The 23,172-nt window shown below is 45.0% G+C and overlaps 1 protein-coding gene across 4 annotated transcripts in view; it reads left to right on the forward strand.

Annotated features, from left to right (window-relative positions):
- Positions 1-23,172, forward strand: part of PLEKHB2 (pleckstrin homology domain containing B2) — a 66,482-nt gene that overhangs the window by 33,493 nt on the left and 9,817 nt on the right. The window lies entirely within an intron of this gene.

The raw sequence follows: 23,172 nt of genomic DNA on the forward strand, positions 1-23,172 counted from the left end.
CCCTCAAGAAGGAAGATAAAAGTTGTGGTGGGGGGGGCTGAGGGGCAGAATATAATTTCTGATAATATTCTCTAAACGCATCATAGATAGCATCTGGGTGAGCTGAAATTCGACCCAAGGAATCTTTAATGGAGGGAATGTTATTTAGTAGTTCTCTTCTTCTGAGTTTACGCGCCAACATACTAGATGGTTTATTAGCGTGTCTATAAAAGGTTGATTTAGTCCATGTTGACGCTCTCTCTACATTATTTGTAAGGATAGCATTTAACTGTATCTTAGTGTCCTGGATCTGCTTGGTTAGATAGAGGGAAGGGGCAGTTTGGTTTGAAAGCTCAAGTTTTACAAGTTTATTTTCCAGGCATGTTTGGAGTTCAGATCTTAGTTTCTTTTTGTTAGATGCAATTTTAATTAGTGAGCCAGTAATACATTTTTTGTGTGCCATCCAGACAAAACCATGGGGTGTGTCTTCAGAAATGTTAGTTTGGAAGTATAATTTCAGTTCTTCTGTAATTTTAGAAAGGACGGAGGGATCGGTAAGTAGGGATTCGTTCAATCTCCATTTGAATAATCTAGAGGTGGTAATATTAAATTTGAATGCCGACAGGACCACATCATGGTCAGACCACGATGATGGAATGTGGCGAGAAAATAAGGCTGAAGGAATTGTATTAGCAGCGACTATATGTAGGTCTATTCTTGAATAAGAATGGTGTGCAGGGAGGAAGTATGTGTAGCCTTTTACTGGGCCACTCAGCTCTCTCCATACATCTGTCAAACAGTTTTCCTTCATTAAGTAAGATTTTTTTCCTATCGGCCTTTGCTATGTCTGAGCGCTTCTGTATGCTACTGTCTAGTTGTGGGTTGATGGTGAAGTTGAAATCACCGCACCAGATAAGGTGATGGTATGACCTGATGACCTGGCCTCCACAGTCACCAGACCTGAACCCAATCGAGATAATATGGGGTGAGCTGGACCGCAGAGTGAAGGCAAAAGGGCCAACAAGTGCTAAGCATCTCTGGGAACTCCTTCAAGATTGTTGGAAGACCATTCCCGGTGACTACCTCTTGAAGCTCATCAAGAGAATGCCAAGAGTGTGCAAAGCAGTCATCAAAGCAAAAGGTGGCTACTTTGAAGAACCTAGAATATAAGACATAATTTCAGTTGTTTCACACTTTTTTGTTAAGTATATAATTCCACATGTGTTAATTCATAGTTTTGATGCCTTCAGTGTGAATGTACAATTTTCATAGGCACGAAAATACAGAAATCTCTAAATGAGGCGTGTCCAAACTTTTGGTCAGTACTGTGTGCATGTATGTGTGTGTATGTGTGTGTGTGTGTGTGTATGTATATATATATATATATATATATATATATATATATATATATATATATATATATATATATATATATATATATATATATATACACACACAGTTAGGTCCATATATATTTGGACAGAGACAACATTTTTCTAATTTTGGTTATAGACATTACCACAATGAATTGTAACAATTCAGATTTAAAAAAAAATCTAAAAAAAAGCCAGCACAGTTCTGGAAAAAGATTCTTTGGACAGATGAAACCAAGATCAACCTCTACCAGAATGATGGAAAGAGAAAAGTATAGCGAAGGCGTGGTACAGCTCATGTCCCCATAAGGCCTATAATTATAATATAATAAAAACACAAGACACTTTTATAAAGTTTGGAATAAATGGCCGTGAGGTTTTATTTTGAGTTACAAATTCCATAAAATTTAACTAAATAACCAATGAATAATAACCATAAGTTTATAATTCCAAAATTCCATCAACTTCCATAAACCAAATCCACCCAAGGTTGGGTGATTTTTTACCCACAAATAAAACCAAACGACAGGAGAAAATGACAATATAAAGGGAGGGAGGGCGGGATCTTCTTTTCTTCAAGCACCGGCGAACTGAGTATCCGACGCCGGTGCCCCAGTATATATAACAACTAAATCTGCCCAGCAACTGATTGACAACCAATCAATCATCAAAATTTTAGGCGGGCAAACAAGCCAGTCAGAACCAGATCTGACTGCTTTAACATGAATACATAACCAAATCTGCCCGGCAACTGATTGACAACCAATCAATCACGGGCAAGAAAGCCAGTCAGAACCCAAATCTGGCTGCTTTTACATGGAGGAAAAAACCTTGACCTTAATTTGACCCCTAGCATAAAACAACTTGCCAGGCCTATGAGGACATGGGACCCCCGCTATATTTCCGCTGTCTGAGCGGGGGGGCTTACATGTCCCCATAAGGCCTATAATTATAATATAATAAAAACACAAGACACTTTTATAAAGTTTGGAATAAATGGCCGTGAGGTTTTATTTTGAGTTACAAATTCCATAAAATTTAACTAAATAACCAATGAATAATAACCATAAGTTTATAATTCCAAAATTCCATCAACTTCCATAAACCAAATCCACCCAAGGTTGGGTGATTTTTTACCCCAAGAGGCCAAGGATCAAAGAGCCGAGGCCCCCCCCAAACCACACAGCCATTTTTCGATTATATTGCCCATGTTAAGATTAAATAAATCAAGTCCGATATCCGACAAATGAACCAAATCATTTCTGAACATCCCTGGCAAAAAACCTTCTAAGTCTGTATGTCTAAAAGAAAAACCAGAAATAAGAGGTAGGAACTTCTTCATGGAGAAATTAACCCTCTTCCGGATCTTATCCAAGAATGAAAGCTGAGTACATTGCCAAGCACGCCTGGGAATGATTTCCGAAAAAACAATACCCGAGGTTGGAAAAATCTGTCTTAAATAAGTAAGATCTGACCGAATAGCAGCCTGTCATGATCTCAATGGCAAGAGAACATAGCATAAGCATATATAGGAACTAGCTCTTGGAAGATGGGAACTGAGCTGACCATGAACTAAACCTAACGCACAACTAGCAGTGGCCGGGTAGCATGCCTACGTTGATTCTAGATGCCCAGCACCAGCCGGAGGACTAAATAAAACTAGCAGAGGAAAATATTAGTCCTAGCTCACCTCTAGAGAAATACCCCGAAAGGAGACAGAGGCCCCCCACATGTATTGGCGGTGAGTTGAGATGAAATAACAAACGTAGTATGAAAATAGGTTTAGCAAATTTGAGGTCCACTTACTACATAGCAGAAGACAGAAAGGATACTTTCATGGTCAGCTGAAAACCCTATCAAAAACACCATCCAGAAATTACTTTAAAACTCTGGCATTAACTCATAACACCAGAGTGGCAATTCCTGTTCACAAGAGCTTTCCAGACACAGTAACGAAACTACAGCTGTGAACTGGAACAAAAATGCAAAAACAAACATGGACAAGAGTCCAACTTATCTAGTAGTTGTCTAGGAGCAGGAACAAGCACAGAGAGGCTTCTGATAACATTGTTGACCGGCAAGCAACTAACAGAGCAGCAAGGTTATATAGCGACTCCCACATCTTGATGGGAACAGGTGAACAGAGAAGATGAAGACACCAGTTCAATTCCACCAGTAGCCACCGGGGGAGCCCAGAATCCAAATTCACAACAGTACCCCCCCCTCAAGGAGGGGGCACCGAACCCTCACCAGAACCACCAGGGCGATCAGGATGGGCCCTATGAAAGGCACGAACCAGATCGGAGGCATGAACATCAGATGCATTCACCCAAGAATTATCCTCCTGGCCGTATCCCTTCCACTTGACCAGATACTGGAGTCTCCGTCTGGAAACACGAGAGTCTAAGATTTTCTCCACAACGTACTCCAACTCACCCTCAACCAACACCGGAGCAGGAGGCTCAACGGAAGGCACAACCGGTACCTCATACCTGCGCAATAATGACCGATGAAAAACGTTATGAATAGAAAAGGATGCAGGGAGGTCCAAACGGAAGGAAACAGGGTTAAGAATCTCCAATATCTTATACGGGCCGATAAACCGAGGCTTAAACTTAGGAGAAGAGACCCTCATAGGGACAAAACGAGAAGACAACCACACCAAATCCCCAACAGAAAGCCGAGGACCAACACGACGGTGGCGGTTGGCAAAAAGCTGAGACTTCTCCTGGGACAACCTCAAATTGTCCACCACCTGCCCCCAGATCTGATGCAATCTCTCCACCACAGCATCCACTCCAGGACAATCCGAAGATTCCACCTGACCAGAGGAAAATCGAGGATGAAACCCCGAATTACAGAAAAACGGGGACACCAAAGTGGCAGAGCTGGCCCGATTATTGAGAGCGAACTCCGCCAATGGCAAAAAAGCAACCCAATCATCCTGGTCAGCAGACACAAAACACCTCAGATATGTCTCCAGGGTCTGATTAATCCGCTCGGTCTGGCCATTCGTCTGAGGATGGAAAGCGGACGAAAAAGATAAATCTATGCCCATCCTAGCACAGAATGCCCGCCAAAATCTAGACACGAATTGGGTCCCTCTGTCAGAAACGATATTCTCAGGAATACCATGCAAACGAACAACATTTTGAAAAAACAGAGGAACCAACTCGGAAGAAGAAGGTAACTTGGGCAGAGGAACCAAATGGACCATCTTAGAAAAACGGTCACACACCACCCAGATGACAGACATCTTCTGAGAAACAGGCAGATCTGAAATAAAATCCATCGAGATGTGCGTCCAAGGCCTCTTAGGAATAGGCAAGGGCAACAATAATCCACTAGCCCGAGAACAACAAGGCTTGGCCCGAGCACAAACGTCACAAGACTGCACAAAGCCTCGCACATCTCGTGACAGGGAAGGCCACCAGAAGGACCTTGCCACCAAATCCCTGGTACCAAAAATGCCAGGATGACCTGCCAACGCAGAAGAATGAACCTCAGAGATGACTCTACTGGTCCAATCATCAGGAACAAACAGTTTATCAGGTGGGCAACGATCAGGTCTATCCGCCTGAAACTCCTGCAAGGCCCGTCGCAGGTCTGGAGAAACGGCTAACAATACCACTCCATCCTTAAGGATACCTGTGGGCTCAGAGTTACCAGGCGAGTCAGGCTCAAAACTCCTAGAAAGGGCATCCGCCTTAACATTTTTAGAACCCGGTAGGTATGACACCACAAAATTAAACCGAGAGAAAAATAATGACCAGCGCGCCTGTCTAGGATTCAGGCGCCTGGCGGTCTCAAGATAAATCAAATTTTTGTGGTCAGTCAATACCACCACCTGATGTCTGGCCCCCTCAAGCCAATGGCGCCACTCCTCAAAAGCCCACTTCATGGCCAAAAGCTCCCGATTCCCAACATCATAATTCCGCTCAGCGGGCGAAAATTTACGGGAAAAGAAGGCACAAGGCCTCATCACGGAGCAGTCAGAACTTTTCTGCGACAACACTGCCCCAGCTCCGATCTCAGAAGCGTCGACCTCAACCTGAAAAGGTAGAGCAACATCAGGCTGACGCAACACAGGGGCAGAGGAAAAACGGCGCTTAAGCTCCCGAAAGGCCTCCACAGCATCAGGGGACCAATCAGCAACATCAGCACCCTTCTTAGTCAAATCGGTCAATGGTTTAGCAATATCCGAAAAACCAGCAATAAATCGACGATAAAAGTTAGCAAAGCCCAAAAATTTCTGAAGACTCTTAAGAGAAGAGGGCTGCGTCCAATCACAAATAGCTTGAACCTTGACAGGATCCATTTCCATGGAAGAGGGGGAAAAAATATATCCCAAAAAGGAAATCCTCTGTACCCCAAAAACACACTTAGAACCCTTCACACACAAAGAATTAGACCGCAAAACCTGAAAAACCCTCCTGACTTGCTGGACATGAGAGTCCCAGTCATCCGAAAAAATCAGAATATCATCCAGATACACAATCATAAATTTATCCAAATAATCGCGAAAAATATCATGCATAAAGGACTGGAAAACTGACGGAGCATTAGAAAGACCAAAAGGCATCACTAAATACTCAAAGTGGCCCTCGGGCGTATTAAATGCGGTTTTCCACTCATCCCCCTGCCTGATTCGCACCAAATTATACGCCCCACGAAGGTCAATCTTAGAGAACCACTTGGCCCCCTTTATGCGAGCAAACAAATCAGTCAGCAACGGCAATGGGTATTGATATTTAACAGTGATTTTATTCAAAAGCCGATAATCAATACATGGTCTCAAAGAGCCGTCTTTTTTTGACACAAAGAAAAAACCGGCTCCTAAGGGAGATGACGATGGACGAATATGTCCCTTTTCCAAGGACTCCTTTATATATTCTCGCATAGCAGCATGTTCAGGCACAGACAGATTAAATAAACGACCCTTTGGGTATTTACTACCCGGGATTAAATCTATGGCACAATCGCACTCTCGGTGCGTAGGTAACGAACCAAGCTTGGATTCTTCAAAGACGTCACGATAGTCAGACAGGAACTCAGGAATTTCAGAGGGAATGGATGATGAAATGGAAACCACAGGTACATCCCCATGAGCCCCCTTACATCCCCAGCTCAACACAGACATAGCTCTCCAGTCGAGGACTGGGTTGTGAGATTGCAGCCAAGGCAATCCTAGCACCAAATCATCATGTAGATTATACAGCACCAGAAAGCGAATAATCTCCTGGTGATCCGGATTAATACGCATAGTTACTTGTGTCCAGTATTGTGGTTTATTATTAGCCAATGGGGTGGAGTCAATCCCCTTCAGAGGAATAGGAGTCTCCAAAGGCTCTAAATCATACCCACAGCGTTTGGCAAAGGACCAATCCATAAGACTCAAAGCGGCGCCAGAGTCGACATAGGCGTCCGTGGTAATAGATGACAAAGAGCAAATCAGGGTCACAGATAGAATAAATTTAGACGGTAAGGTGCAAATGGAAACAGATTTACCAAGCTTTTTAGTGCGCTTAGAGCATGCTGATATAACATGAGTAGAATCACCACAATAGAAACACAACCCATTTTTCCGTCTAAAATTCTGCCGCTCGCTTCGGGACAGAATTCTATCACACTGCATACTCTCTGGCGACTTCTCAGTGGACACCGCCAGATGGTGCACTGGTTTGCGCTCCCGCAAACGCCTATCGATCTGAATAGCCATTGTCATGGACTCATTCAGACCCGCAGGCACAGGGAACCCCACCATAACATCCTTAATGGCATCAGAGAGACCCTCTCTGAAAGTCGCCGCCAGGGCGCACTCATTCCACTGAGTAAGCACAGACCATTTACGGAATCTTTGGCAGTAAATTTCCGCTTCATCTTGCCCCTGAGATAGGGACATCAAAGTTTTTTCTGCCTGAAGCTCCAAATGAGGTTCGTCATAAAGCAACCCCAAGGCCAGAAAAAACGCATCCACATTGAGCAACGCAGGATCCCCTGGTGTCAATGAAAAAGCCCAGTCTTGAGGGTCGCCCCGGAGCAAGGAAATCACAATCCTGACCTGCTGTGCAGGGTCTCCGGCAGAGCGAGATTTCAGGGACAAAAATAATTTGCAATTATTTCGAAAATTCTGAAACCCGGATCTATTCCCCGAGAAAAATTCCGGCAAAGGAATTCTCGGCTCAGATACAGGTGCATGACAAACAAAATCTTGCAAATTTTGTACCTTCGTGGCGAGATTATTCAAACCTGCAGCTACACTCTGAAGATCCATTACAAACAGGTGGACACAGAGCCATTCAAGGGTTAAGAGGAGGTAAGAAGCAGCTAGACAGCAATTAAGGGCTAGGCAGCAAAACTCTGAGGGGAAAAAAAAAAAAAAAAAAAATTTCCCTTCAACACTTCTTTTTCTCCTGCTTCAGCCCAAACAATTAACACTTTGAGGGCCGGTCAAACTGTCATGATCTCAATGGCAAGAGAACATAGCATAAGCATATATAGGAACTAGCTCTTGGAAGATGGGAACTGAGCTGACCATGAACTAAACCTAACGCACAACTAGCAGTGGCCGGGTAGCATGCCTACGTTGATTCTAGATGCCCAGCACCAGCCGGAGGACTAAATAAAACTAGCAGAGGAAAATATTAGTCCTAGCTCACCTCTAGAGAAATACCCCGAAAGGAGACAGAGGCCCCCCACATGTATTGGCGGTGAGTTGAGATGAAATAACAAACGTAGTATGAAAATAGGTTTAGCAAATTTGAGGTCCACTTACTACATAGCAGAAGACAGAAAGGATACTTTCATGGTCAGCTGAAAACCCTATCAAAAACACCATCCAGAAATTACTTTAAAACTCTGGCATTAACTCATAACACCAGAGTGGCAATTCCTGTTCACAAGAGCTTTCCAGACACAGTAACGAAACTACAGCTGTGAACTGGAACAAAAATGCAAAAACAAACATGGACAAGAGTCCAACTTATCTAGTAGTTGTCTAGGAGCAGGAACAAGCACAGAGAGGCTTCTGATAACATTGTTGACCGGCAAGCAACTAACAGAGCAGCAAGGTTATATAGCGACTCCCACATCTTGATGGGAACAGGTGAACAGAGAAGATGAAGACACCAGTTCAATTCCACCAGTAGCCACCGGGGGAGCCCAGAATCCAAATTCACAACAGCAGCCAGAAGGTTCAAAGTATTGATTCTTCCTAAATCATTCCCAGCGAGATGAACTATAATTAGATCCGGATGAGGGAGCCTCTCCCGACAACTCTTTACCTCAGAAACTAAAGAAGGCCAATTCAGGCCGCGAATGCCGTGCCAAAAAACTTGAACTTTAGATGAATGGAACGACAAATTCTCAGAATATGATCGCAGGCTGGCCCTCTTCCGGGCCCAGAAGACAAATGAATGCCCAACAATCCAAATAACTGTAGAATACAAGAGAAATAAAATTAATCGGGATATAAATCAGGCCGAACATAAATTCTGAATCTTTTTGATTCCCATCTACCCATTCTCTTGATTTTATCGTCAGATAGGCCAGCCCTTGATGCTTCAGTAGCCGCACCAATTCTGAAGGAATGGGAAGTAATTTTGAGATTACTTTTACCTAAAAATGCCAAACACTGCTTTAAAATAAAACTAAATTGGAAAACCGTTACCGGGGAAGAATCCTTATGAATAAACAGAGACCCTTCAGCCGGGGGCCTAAACATAATCCATTTGGACAGAATGGATACAGGACAAATTCTAGAATCAGGAAAGGAATTCAATCTTAGCTCCGCTCCTCTCCCGAGTTGATCCGTCTTAGACTTCCTGATAAACAGGAGAAGAAACGAATCGAAAATTTTGACGTCCGAAAGCAAGAGCGGGGATGAAACCGATTTTTTGGCTGATACTACCTCACCGACCCTTAGGGCCCCAAAAAAGGAGATAGAAAATATGGAATTAAACAAAAGCGCTTCTTCAAAGTTCTTACAAACATGTAAAAGGGCAGAACAAATGTCAGTCAATAAAGAAATAGAAATAGGACACCTTGAATCCGGAAAAAACTTTTCCCTTTTCAGCCCTTTCAAAAATTGCTTTACTGAGAAAAAATCCGTCAACGCAGTCCCGCCATGCAATTTTAAAAAGAAAGAGACTCCCGCAAAGCATTTGGCTACTGCGGAGTAAGATAATCCCTGCTGGACCATGGACTCAGCAAATTTTAAAGCCGAATTCGGGTCGGGAGCAGAGGCATCAAAGCCAAAAAGAGCAGAAAAATTAACCCATTTCTTCCATGCGGCTGAATAATTAGCCCATGATCTGTTAGATAAGGAATTCTGAATAAAATAGGGAATCATATCGGAATCATGTCCTGCAATGAAAGAGGGCAATCGTACGCCTCTTTGTCTGCCAATGGAACCTGTAAATAAAAATCAAACCACTGACGCTGCAAAATAAAATCAGTTAACTGACTAGCTTTACCAATGCCTGAAACTGCTTTTAACCAAATATTGCAGTTTAAACACTCCAATACCAATTTTCTCAGAATCTTTGATGCAACAACATTCCTGGATGACAGTGTATTGATTGAAAAAACTACTGCTTGATTCATGGAATGTAATAGAACCCTGGAATTTTGTAAACCACGACCCCATAAGCAAATACACAGAAGGATTGAAACCAGTTCAATAATAAGAGGATTTTTGTTTAATTCCTTAAAAACCCAATTGTCAGGCCAATTCCGGGAAATCCAGTGAGATTGAAACAAGCAAGCCACCCCTAGAGTGGCGTCTGCAGAAAAGGCAAGGGGGATAGAATCTGAAGATACAAAAGGGGATTGAATAATAGATCTCCCATTAAAACCTGCTAGAAATGCTAGCCAGATTCTTGCGTCCTCTTTCATATCAGAACACAATCTGATATGAGAATTGGGAGAAGAATGCCCTTTAATAGCTTCATAAAGCGATCTGGAAAAAACCCTTCCGATCGGAATGACCCTTAAGGAAAAATTCAATAGCCCAAGCAGGGACTGAAGTTCCTTAAGAGTGATTTTGTCCCTTGCCAGTAAATTTTCAAGAGAACTATGAAGTCTCTCAATTTTTTCTAGAGGCAGGACGGTTTCCATTCTGACTGAATCTATCATGATGCCCAAAAACTCAATGAGACAAGAAGGGGGTACAGTTTTCTCATGGGCAATTGGGATTCCAAAAAATGAACACAATTCAAGAAACCTAGAAAGAGTATTTTCACAAGCCGAAGAATGGGCTGGGCCAACAAAAAGGAAATCATCTAAGTAATGCAAAATACCCGCATTACAACCACTAGACTCCAAAACCCAATGCAAAAAACGTGAAAAATTTTCAAAATAAAAGCAGGATAATGAAAAACCCATGGGAAGGCATTTGTCAAAAAAGAAACAGTTATCAAAATGGAAGCCCAGTGAATTGAACCCATCCGGATGAACAGGGAGAAGTCTGAAGGCAGATTTAATGTCTGATTTGGACAAGAGGGCATTAGGACCGAATTTTCTAAGCATATCCAATGCGCCATCAAATGAGGAATAGGTAACAGAACACATCGTTTTGTCTACCTCGTCATTCAGGGATTGGCCCACTGGGTAAGATAGATGATGAATCATTCGGAAAGAACCTGGATCCTTTTTGGGAACAATACCCAAAGGGGATAAACGAAAATTTGAATACGGAGGGGATAAAAAGGGGCCGGCAACTCTGCCTAGTTCTAATTCAGAAAAAAATTTTTCCCTAGCAACATCAGGGAAGTCATTAACGGAAGAAAGATTTTTAACTAAAAAACAACCTGAACCTTTGAATTGTGGAACATGAAAACCTAAAGAAAACCCGTTAAACAGTAAGCTACTGATCTCCCTGTCTGGGTATTTGCTTAGCCAGTGAACCATGTTTTCCAGCCTCACTGGCGATGGGGCCCTTTGAAATTGATTCTTTAGAGGATTGCTGGGCAGCCTGCTTCTTAAAGCATTTGGACATGGGGTGGGAATTCCCACAAAACGAGCATTCATGACGAAAACGGCAATTATTGTTCCACTTACAGGAAGAATCATTATAAGCAAAACAAACGCCTTTTTTGGTGACAGAAGAAGAAGGCTGCCTAGCAACAGCATTCCTCATAGGAAGCATGAGATTGATCCATAACCCAATGTCTTTAGAGCCCCATTTTAACTCAGGGTGAACTGATAGTTTATGTCTAAAGGCCTCATCATAACTGAGCCAAGCAGAGCCACCAAAGTTCTTATAAGCTTCTAATATGATGTCAACGTGTTGGAAGAGACGGCTACAAAGATTAGGCGATTTCTCTCCCAACACAGAAGCATATATGGCAAACGCTTGGACCCAGTTATTAAAAGACCTAATATTACGTTTAGGGTCATCATGATCAGTTTTGTCATCTTTCTTCTCTAACTTAGGGGGATGATCCCTACTTGGCAATAATGAAAATAAATCCACAAATTGATTATTCCAGATGAGCTCCTTAACTGAGGGGCTCAAATGGAATCCCAGTGGGGAAAGCTCGCATGTTAAAGCCTCCTTGAAAGGATTCAAAGGAGGAATACTAAGGGCAGGAGCTTCTGAGCAGAAAGGAGCAGGAGAAGCTGTTGCCCGAGATACATTACTAGCCTCGCACAATGCCTCGGCTACTACAGATTTAATTAAGTCTCTTAACTGATTCTGAGGGACAGACATTGGGATATTAGAAGTCTCACCCCTCGCAGCTTGGTTGTCCGGTCTTCTTCCTCCTTCACAGCCTGCGCTCCAGCCCACAGAATGGGGCGAGCGCGGCTGCCTGGCAGATCCTGGGACACGAACCTCCTCTTCATCCGACGACAAGGGGGGCGGAGCAGACCTTGAGCCCCGTGCAGCAGATGCAAGAGCCGACCGGGTGCCAGTGGAGAGGGGCACCGCAGCGCTTTTACGGCCGGTGCCCTTTCTGGCTCTTCCGGCCGCTCCTGATGACGTGGACGGCGCTCCCAGCTGATGATTTCCGAAATCTCGCGGAGGGCTGCGAGACTTCGACGTGCAGCTGCGGCGTGACTTCCTGCTTGTCGCTGACGTACCGAGCCCGGATGCCGCAGGAGACGGAGCAGGTGAGAAAGCTGCGCTCTGCCTCCTGGTCCTCGCTGGAGATCTCTCAGGTGCCGGGGCTCCAGCTTCATGTCTTGCCTCTGGCGTCGCAGGTACTGGAACCGGAGGAGGGGCAATGGCTTCGGAAGCTGCTAAAGGAGGTTTTATAGCTAAGCAGCTCCTCAGCCAATCCTCCCCGTCTTCCTCGCCAGCTCTTGATAGGAGTTCCTGCAGGAGCTTCTCCATCTCTTGCTGAGGTATCTTCTTTTCTTCAAGCACCGGCGAACTGAGTATCCGACGCCGGTGCCCCAGTATATATAACAACTAAATCTGCCCAGCAACTGATTGACAACCAATCAATCATCAAAATTTTAGGCGGGCAAACAAGCCAGTCAGAACCAGATCTGACTGCTTTAACATGAATACATAACCAAATCTGCCCGGCAACTGATTGACAACCAATCAATCACGGGCAAGAAAGCCAGTCAGAACCCAAATCTGGCTGCTTTTACATGGAGGAAAAAACCTTGACCTTAATTTGACCCCTAGCATAAAACAACTTGCCAGGCCTATGAGGACATGGGACCCCCGCTATATTTCCGCTGTCTGAGCGGGGGGGCTTACATGATCCAAAGCATACCACATCATCTGTAAAACACGGCGGAGGCAGTGTGATGGCTTGGGCATGCATGGCTGCCAGTGGCACTGGGTCACTAGTGTTTATTGATGATGTGACACAGGACAGAAGCAGCCGAATGAATTCTGAGGTATTCAGAACCATACTGTGGGCTCAGATCCAGCCAAATGCAGCCAAACTGATTGGTCGTCGTTTCATACTACAGATGGACAATGACCCAAAACATAAAGCCAAAGCAACCCAGGAGTTTATTAAAGCAAAGAAGTGGAAGATTCTTGAATGACCAAGTCAGTCACCTGATCTCAACCCAATTGAGCATGCATTTCACTTGTTAACCCCTTCATGACCCAGCCTATTTTGACCTTAATGACCTGGCCATTTTTTGCAATTCTGACCAGTGTCCCTTTATGAGGTAATAACTCAGGAACGCTTCAACGGATCCTAGCGATTCTGAGATTGTTTTTTTCGTGACATATTGGGCTTCATGTTAGTGGTAAATTTAGGCCGATAATTTTTGCGTTCATTTCTAAAAAAAAATCGGAAATTTGGTGAAAATTTTGAAAATTTCGCAATTTTCAAATTTTAAATTTTTATTCTGTTAAACCAGAGAGTTATGTGACACAAAATAGTTAAAAAATAACATTTCCCACATGTCTACTTTACATCAGCACAATTTTGGAAACAAAATTTTTTTTTGCTAGGAAGTTATAAGGGTTAAAATTTGACCAACGATTTCTCATTTTTACAACAAAATTTACAAAACCATTTTTTTTAGGGACCACCTCACATTTGAAGTCACTTTGAGGGGTCTATATGAGAGAAAATACCCAAAAGTGACACCATTCTAAAAACTGCACCCCTCAAGGTGCTCAAAACCACATTCAAGTAGTTTATTAACCCTTCAGGTGTTTCACAGCAGCAGAAGCAACATGGAAGGAAAAAATGAACATTTAACTTTTTAGTCACAAAAATTATCTTTTAGCAACAATTTTTTTATTTTCCCAAGGGTAAAAGGAGAAACTGGACCCCAAAAGTTGTTGTCCAATTTGTCCTGAGAACGCTGAAACCTCATATGTGGGGGGGAACCACTGTTTGGGCGCACGGCAGGGCTCGGAAGGGAAGGAGCGCCATTTGACTTTTTGAATGAAAAATTAGCTCCAATCTTTAGCGGACACCATGTCGCGTTTGGAGAGCCCCTGTGTGCCTAAACATTGGAGCTCCCCCACATATGACCCCATTTTGGAAACTAGACCACCCAAGGAACTTATCTAGATGCATATTGAGCACTTTGAACCCCCAGGTGCTTCACAAATTGATCCATAAAAATGAAAAAGTCCTTTTTTTTCACAAAAATTTTATTTAAGCCTCAATTTTTTTCATTTTGACATGGGCATCAGGGTAAAATGGATGCTAAAACCTGTTGGGCAATATCTCCTGAGTACACTGATACCTCACATGTGGGGGTAAACCACTGTTTGGGCGCACGGCAAGGCTCGGAAGGGAAGGAGCGCCATTTGACTTTTTGAATGAAAAATTAGCTCCAATCGTTAGAGGACACCATGTTGTGTATGGAAGGTATGTAGTGTCTGTCAGGTTGGTGTGTGGTGTAGTATTCACCACACACACACACCAACCTGACGTACACTACGCCATACACACCAACCTGACACACCTCGTTAGGTTGGTGTGTGTGGTGTAGTGTATGTCAGGTTGGGGTGTGGTGTAGTGTACGTCAGGTTGGTGTGTGTGGTGTAGTGTACACCACACACCAACCTGACGTACACTATACCACACCACACACCAACCTGACGTACACTATACCACACCACACACCAACCTAACGTACACTACGCCACACACACCAACCTGACACACTACATCAGGTTGGTGTGTGTGGTGTAATGTATGTCAGGTTGGGGTGTGGTGTAGTGTACGTCAGGTTGGTGTGTGTGTGTGGTGTTGTGTATATCAGCCTGGTGTGGGTGAGTTCTGTAGTGGAATATCAGGATGTGGCTAGTCCACGGACGTGTGATGAATTCTGAAGCATTCATTCAAACACAGTCCAGGTTTGTCGGGACACGTTTCACATTGGAAACGAGTTTCCCTTCTTATCCCCCTTTTATAGCACACCCGGCACCTTTTTTTTGCTCTCCCCTCACAGGGAAAATGTTGCCCTGGTACCATGCGGGAACCTTGAGTTCCAGGGGTGCTGGGGCCCGCTCCTTCCACGCCTCCAATCAGGGCCTTTATCACCGCCTCCTGGAACTGAAGGAAGGTGTTGTTGGTCTGGCCTGCACATCGTGATAGCACGTATGCGTTATACAGTGCCATTTGTACGATGTGCACAGCCAGTTTTTTATACCACACCTTCGTCTTCCGCATGGCACTATAGGGCTGGAGGACTTGATCAGAAAGATCAACTCCCCCAATGTGTTTGTTGTACCCCAGGGCACAGTCCGGTTTGTGGACCTGTGCTGGGGTACCTCGAACGGTGGTGGCCGTGGTGCCGGGACCATGGATTGTGGTCAAGAAAAAGACGTCCCTTTTGTCTTTGAACTTGACCGCAAGCATGTTGCCTCTACATTGGGCCCGGCTCTCACCCTTTGGGAGAGCCTGCTCAATTAGTGACAAAGGGAGACCCCACTTGTTTCTGCGCACAGTACCGCAAGCGACGGTAGCTCTGGCAGAGAGGGATTGAAAGAGTGGGATGCTTGTATAAAAGTTATCAACGTACAGATGGTAACCTTTATCAAGCAGTGGGTGGACCAAATCCCACACTATTTTCCCACTCACCCCCAGAGCAGGTGGACATTCTGGGGGCTGGATACTGCTGTCCTTTCCTTGATAAACTCTAAAGCTGAGAGTGTACCCTGAGGTACTCTCACAGATCTTATAGAGCTTAATCCCGTACCTTGCCCTTTTGCTTGGCAGGTACTGATGGAACTGAAGCCTCCCTTTGAAGTGGATGAGGGATTCATCCACACAAATTTCCCTTTGGGGAATGTACACTTCAGCAAACTTGTTGCTGAAGTGTTCGATGACCGGCCGAATTTTGAACAGTCTATCAAAATTCGGGTCATCGCGGGAAAGGATGTCCGTATTGTCCCTAAAGTGGAGAAATTTATGAATCGCCTCAAAACATTTGCGATTCATAACCATGCCATATATTGGAGTTTGATATAAAATATCAGTACTCCAGTATTGGCGAATTTCTGATTTCTTCACAATCCCCATGTGAAGGACCAGTCCCCAATATTTCATCATTTCTACGGAGTCAACGGGATTCCAAGTAGTAAATGATGAACTTGGGTTTTGGGCAAAAAATTGCAGGGCATATAAGTTTGTTTGCTCCACCATGAGACTGACAATTGACTCCGAGAAAAAGACTTTGAAAAAATCTATTTCCCTGAGGTTGGCAGTCTCAAATTGGATTCCTGATTGGGGAATGAAATCAGGAATCCGTGGAGAAAAATTTTCAGGGACGGGGGTCCAGACAGGGGCACTAGTGCTAGGTTGGGCGTGACTAGCACTAGGTTGGGGGTTACTTACACTTGGCTGTGGGTCTTCTCCCCTGGGCTCCGGCTCTCCTCCCCTTGTCTCCGGACGATTTCTCGTCCTGCGACATCTTGGGGTTGGCGAGTCCGTGTCACTGGAGGAGGAAGAGTGGGAGGAATACAGAAAAGTGGGGTCCTCTTCCTCACTATCAGCTTCGGAGGCAAGAAAGGAATATGCCTCCTCAGCTGAGTACAGCCTTTGTGACGTGGTGTGGTGTGTGTGCGTGTGTAAAAAAAAAAGAAAAATCTAAACTTTATTATAGTGTTGCGTGTGCATGTGTATGTGCGAGTGTTTGGTGAAACTCTTCTGCAGGAGGAGGCTGTCAGGCGCGGGGGGACAGGAGGGGGCTGAGGAGATGCAGCGTCAGATGGAGATGAAGCTGGCAGCAGGTGATCAGGGGGTGATCAGGGGGGGCAGGGGGTGATCAGGGGGGGCAGGGGGTGATTAGCGGTGATCACTGAAGAGGGTGATCACCAGGGGAGGAGGGGCTGACAGACGCAGGGGGCGGTAGGAGAGAAGAAAACACAGCAGCAGCAGGTGATAAAGGGGGGCAGGGGGGTGATCAGGTGGACAGGGGGGGCAGGGGGTGATCGGGGGGGGGGTAGGGGTGAATAGGGGGGGCAGGGGGTGATTAGCAGTGATCACTTTAGAGGGTGATCACCAGGGGAGGAGGGGCTGACAGATGCAGGGGGCAGTAGGAGAAAAGAAAGTAGAGCAGCAGCAGGTGATAAAGGGGGGCAGGGGGGGTGATCACCGGAGCAGGGGGGTGATCAGGGGGGCAGGGGGGAGGGAGCAGAGGTTGGGGGAGTGGAGGACAGGAGAGGGGAGGTACCTGTCCTCAGCAGCAGCGGTGGTGCTGGCGGTAGCAGTGGGGGAGGCGGTGGCAGCGGCGGCGCTCTGAAGAGGTATGCAGCAGCGGCGGCGATCGCGGTGTTTGGGGGGGCAGGTGAGCAGTCGGGCACCTCGCTCCTCAGCTTCCACGGATGGGATGAAGCTGAGGAGCGAGGCAGACACTGTTTTTCTCCGCCCCTCCACATCTGATTGGAGTGCTAGCGTCACATGGACGCTAGCTCCAATCAGAGCTGGAGGGGGTTAAAAAAAGGTCACCCGGAGCGATCGTACACCGGGGGGGGCAAAGCCACCACCCCCTGGGGTGAAGTACAGGTCCCCCTGCACCTGCGGGTCTGGTGACATTTGAATGACCCCGGTCACCGGACCCGCAGGGAAGCTTTCCCGCCATGACGCCACATAGGCGTCATGGGTCGGATTGGCACCGAGTTTCATGACACCTACGTGGCGTCATGGGTCGGGAAGGGGTTAAAGACTAAACTTCAGACAGAAAGGCCCACAAACAAACAGCAGCTAAAAACCACTGCAGTGAAGGCCTGGCAGAGCATCAAAAAGGAGGAAACACTGCGTCTGGTGATGTCCATGAGTTCAAGAGTTCAGGCAGTCATTGCCAACAAAGGATTTTCAACCAAGTACTAGAAATGAACATTGTATTTAAAATTATTTAATCTGTCCAATTACTTTTGGTCCCTTTAAAAACAGGGTGGCACATGTTAAGGAGCTGAAACTCCTAAACCCTTCATCCAATTTTAATGTGGATACCCTCAAATGAAAGCTGAAAGTCTGAACTTCAACTGCATCTGAATTGTTTTGTTTACAATTCATTGTGGTAATGTCTATAACCAAAATTAGGAAAATGTTGTCTCTGTCCAAATATATATGGACCTAACTGTGTGTGTGTATGTATGTATGTATGTATGTGTATATATATATATATATATATATATATATATATATATATATATATATATATATAAAATCTATAATATAACGCTGGGAGCGTCACTCTGTCCAAAGCCTTTATAGACTGCGCCGGCGCAGTCTGGACCCCACAGAGTGACGCTCCCAGGAGATCGCGGTATGCGTAAGCGCTGAACGCACACCGTGATCTCCAACAGAGAAGCAGGGACGAGGGTGAGTATGCAATATTTACCTGTCCCCGTTCCAGTGATGCGCGCTGCTCCATCCTCTGCTTGCGACTGTTCAGTCAGAGGGCGCGATGACGCGTTAATGCGCGCCGCCCTCTGACTGAACAGTCACAGGCAGAGGACCCGGAAGATGGAGCGGCGCGCAGCAGTGGAACGGGGGACAGGTAAATATAGCAAGTGCCGGGGGCCTGAGCTAGCGGCGACTCCGGCACCTGACCCCCCCAGCGCGCCGGTGTCCCCGCCTGCTCAGGCCCCCGGCACTCGGCGCCCAGCACAGCCGCCCGCACTCACCACCGCCACGCACAGCCGCCCGCACTCACCACCGCCACGCACAGCCGCCCGTACTCACCACCGCCACGCACAGCCGCCTGCACTCAGCATCACCACGCGCAGCCGCCCGTACTCACCACCGCCACGCACAGCCGCCCGCACTCACCAACGCCACGCACAGCCGCCCGTACTCACCACCGCCACGTAGAGCCGCCCGCACTCAGCATCGCCACGCGCAGCCGCCCGCACTCACCAGAGCCACGCGCAGCCGCCCGCACTCACCACAGTCACGCGCAGCCGCCCGCACTCAGGACCGGCATGCACAGCCGCCCTCACTCACCACAGCCACGCGCAGCCGCCCGCACTCAGCATCGCCACGCGCAGCCGCCCGCACTCACCACAGCGACGCGCAGCCGCCCGCACTCAGCACAGCCGCCCGCACTCAGCACAGCCGCCCGCACTCAGCGTGCAGGATGGGAGCACATGACAGGATGGGGACGCAGGATGGAACAGCACATGACAGGATGGGGATGCAGGATGGAGCAGCACATGACAGGATCGGGGCGCAGGATGGGAGCACATGACAGGATGGGGATGCAGGATGGAGCAGCACATGACAGGATGGGGGCACAGGATGGGAGAGCAAGATGGGAGCAGCACATACCAGGATGGAGACCATATACCAATATAAATGCTCGCCACCCGGGCGTAGAACGGGTTCAATAGTATGTGTATATGTGTGTGTATATATATATATATATATATATATATATATATATATATATATATATATATATATATATATATATATATATAATATTACGGCTCTGGCAAAAATTAAGAGGCCACTGCAAGATTTTCTGTTTGTCTAATTTTTCTCTTTACTGTATAGGTATACTTTTTGAGTAAAATGTAAATTGTTCTTCTGTTCGATAAACTACTGACAACATGTCTTCGAATTTCCAAGCACTAAATTTTGTTTTTATTTTCTGAAAATGAGAAATGGTCAAAATAACAAAAAAATGCATTGCTTGCAGACCTCAAATAATGCAAACAAAAGCAACAAGTTCATAATCATTTAGAAACAACAATATTAATATTTTAACTCAGAAATTTGGTGGAGGGTCGGAGATAATCTCGGTATGCTTCAGCAAGGCTGGAACTGGGCAGAAAATTATTGAAATTACACGTTTTGCTATACACGTTTTTGTGTATTGGAACAACACAAAAAAAGGAAAATTGGACATAATTTCATACAAATCCCCAAAAATGGGCTGGACAAAATTGTTGGCAACCTCAAGTTTATATTTGGTTGCACACCCTTGGAATAAATAACTGCAATCAATCCCTTTCTACCATCAACAAACTTCTTGTGCTTATCAACTGGAATTTTGGACCACTCTGTTTTGTAAACTACTCCAGGTGTCTCATATTTAAAGGGCACCTTCTTCCAACAGCAATTTTTTAAGATCTCTCCACAGGTGCTCAATGGGATTTAGATCCGGACTCATTACTGGCCACTTCAGAATTCTCAATTCTTTGTTTTGACCCATTTCTGGGTGCTTCTTGAAGTATGTTTTGAGTCATTGTCCTGCTGGAAGATCCATGACCTAGGACACAAACCCAGCTTTCTGACACTGCTCACTACATTGTGACAAAAAAATCTTTTGGTAATCTTCAGATTTCATGATGCCTTGTACACATTCAAGGCTCTCTGTGCCAGAGGCAGCAAAACAACCCCAAAACATCTTTGAACCTCCACCATATTTGACTGTAGGTACTGTGTTCTTTTATTTGTAGGCCTCATTCTGTTTTCAGTAAGCAGTAGAAGGATGTGATTTACTAAAAAGCTCTACACTATATTCCAAATTATTATGCAAATTATATTTTTCTCGGATTTTCCTAAATGGTTGGTCTATATGACAGTCAGTCTAATAAAAGTCATCACCCGTTAGAGTATACATCGAATTTTATTGAAGAAACCTCCCAATGATAACAGTATAATCTCCAAAATGAATAAAACCTCAAAATGCCCTGTTCCAAATTATTAGGCACAGTAGAATTTCTAGACATTTGATATGTTTTAAAGAACTGAACATGCTCATTTGTGGAATTTGCAGCATTAAGAGGTCACATTCACTGAACTAAAAAGCTATTTAACTCCAAAACATCCTAACAGGCCAAGTTACATGTTAACATAGGAACCCTTCTTTGATATCACCTTCACAATTCTTGCATCCATTGAACTTGTAAGTTTTTGGAGAGTTTCTGCTTGTATTTCTTTGCATGAAGTCAGAGCTGCTGTTTTGATGTGAACTGCCTCCCACCCTCATAGATCTTTTGCTTGATGATACTCCAAAGGTTCTCTATAGGGTTGAGGAGAGGGGAAGATGGTGGCCACTCCATGAGTTTAACTCCTTTTATGCCCATAGCAGCCAATGACTCAGAGGTATTCTTTGCAGCATGAGATGGTGCATTGTCATGCATGAAGATGATTTTGCTCCTCAAGGCACGTTTCTGCTTTTTATACCATGGAAGAAAGTTGTTAGTCAGAAACTCTATATACTTTGCAGATATCATTTTCACATCTTCAGGAACTTTAAAGGGCCCTACCAGCTGTTTCCCCATGATTCCGTCCCAAAACATGACTCCTCCACATCCTTGCTGATGTTGCAGCCTTGTTGGGACATGGTGGCCATCCACCAATCATCCACTACTCCATCCATCTGGACCATCCAGGGTTGCTCGACACTCATCAGTAAACAAGACTGTTTGTAAATTAGTCTTCATGTATGTCTGGGCCCACTACAACCGTTTCTGCTTGTGAACACTGTCTAGGGGTGACCGAATAGTAGGTTTATGAACCAAAGCAAGCCTTTGAAGGATCCTACACCTTGAGGTTTGAGGGACTCCAGAGGCATCAGTGGCTTCAAATATCTTGTTTGCTGGTTTGAAATGGCTTTATAGCAGCTGCTCCATTTATCCGATGAACTTGCCTGGCAGAAACCTTCCTCATTATGCCTTTATCAGCACGAACATGACTGTGCTCAGATTCAGCCACAAATCTCTTAACAGTAAGATGATCACGCTTAAATTTTCAAGAAATATCTAATGTTTTCATCCCTTGGCCAAGGCATTGCACTATTTGATGCTTTTCGGCAGCAGAGAGATCTTTTTTCTTTCCCATGTTACTTGAAAACTGTGGCCTGCTTAATAATGTGGAACATCATTTTTAAGTAGTTTTCCTTTAATTAGAATCACCTGGAAAACTAATTATCACATGTGTTTAAGATTGATTTCAGTGATCCATTGAGCCTTGAGACACAATGCCATCCATGAGTTTATTTGAAAAGCAAAACAATTAAATCGTTTTGACACTTAAATCCAATTTGCATAATAATTTGGAACACAGTGTATGCTGGTCTCATTTGTCCACAAGCAAGACTCTTTCTCAGAAGGCTTTTGGCTTATCACATACATTTTGGCAAACTGCAGTCTAGCTTTTTTATGTCAGTGTCAGCAGTGTGGTCCTCTTGGGTTTCCTGCCATAGCTGTCATGGGGATAACGCAACAGGGGGGCCAGAAGATCGCGGTGTCTGGTCCTGCTGCACTGGTCAGAAGTACTTCACCATCTTATTATAAACAGTGCAGTTTTTTTCCTTGCTGGCAGTGCAAGGCTTAACCTGTTCAGTTGGAGCTTTCCTACCTGGATTGTCTCAACTGTTCAGTGGTCGCTATTCCCCTCTGCTACATATGCTCACCTCTGGCACTTAGGAATTGTCAGCGTTAGTTGGAGGTGTAGTTCTAGTTCGTGCTTGGCGTTTGGAGATTTGTTCAGTAGATTGCACATCCTCATCCTCTTCTATTTGGTTTCTCCTTCCTTTTACTCTCCTGTGCCCCACTTTGTTTGGTGAGTATATTTTCAATGATTGTTATTTTCATTTATCCGTGTCTGTCTTCCCTTGTTGTTTTGGTGAGTGTAATCCTATACACTTCTCCTTCTCATCTCCCTGGGTGGGGGAGGGTAAGATAAGAGTTGATATAGGAGCATAGCAAGGCATGCAAACCCGGCATCTCCACCTTCAGAAGTGATCGGGAGGGCAGGGATAGACTAGAGTACCCCTAGTTATAGGGACCTGGTTAGCGCCCACAGTCACAAAACACTGCGTGACAATAGTGTTTGATTTGATTCAAATTTCGCTGACATAAATGCACCCTGAGCCTGCAGGACAGCTTGAATTCTTTGGAACTTGATTGTGGCTGCTTATCAAC

The sequence above is a fragment of the Ranitomeya variabilis genome, chromosome 2, assembly GCF_051348905.1.
Source record: "Ranitomeya variabilis isolate aRanVar5 chromosome 2, aRanVar5.hap1, whole genome shotgun sequence".
NCBI lineage: Eukaryota > Metazoa > Chordata > Amphibia > Anura > Dendrobatidae > Ranitomeya > Ranitomeya variabilis.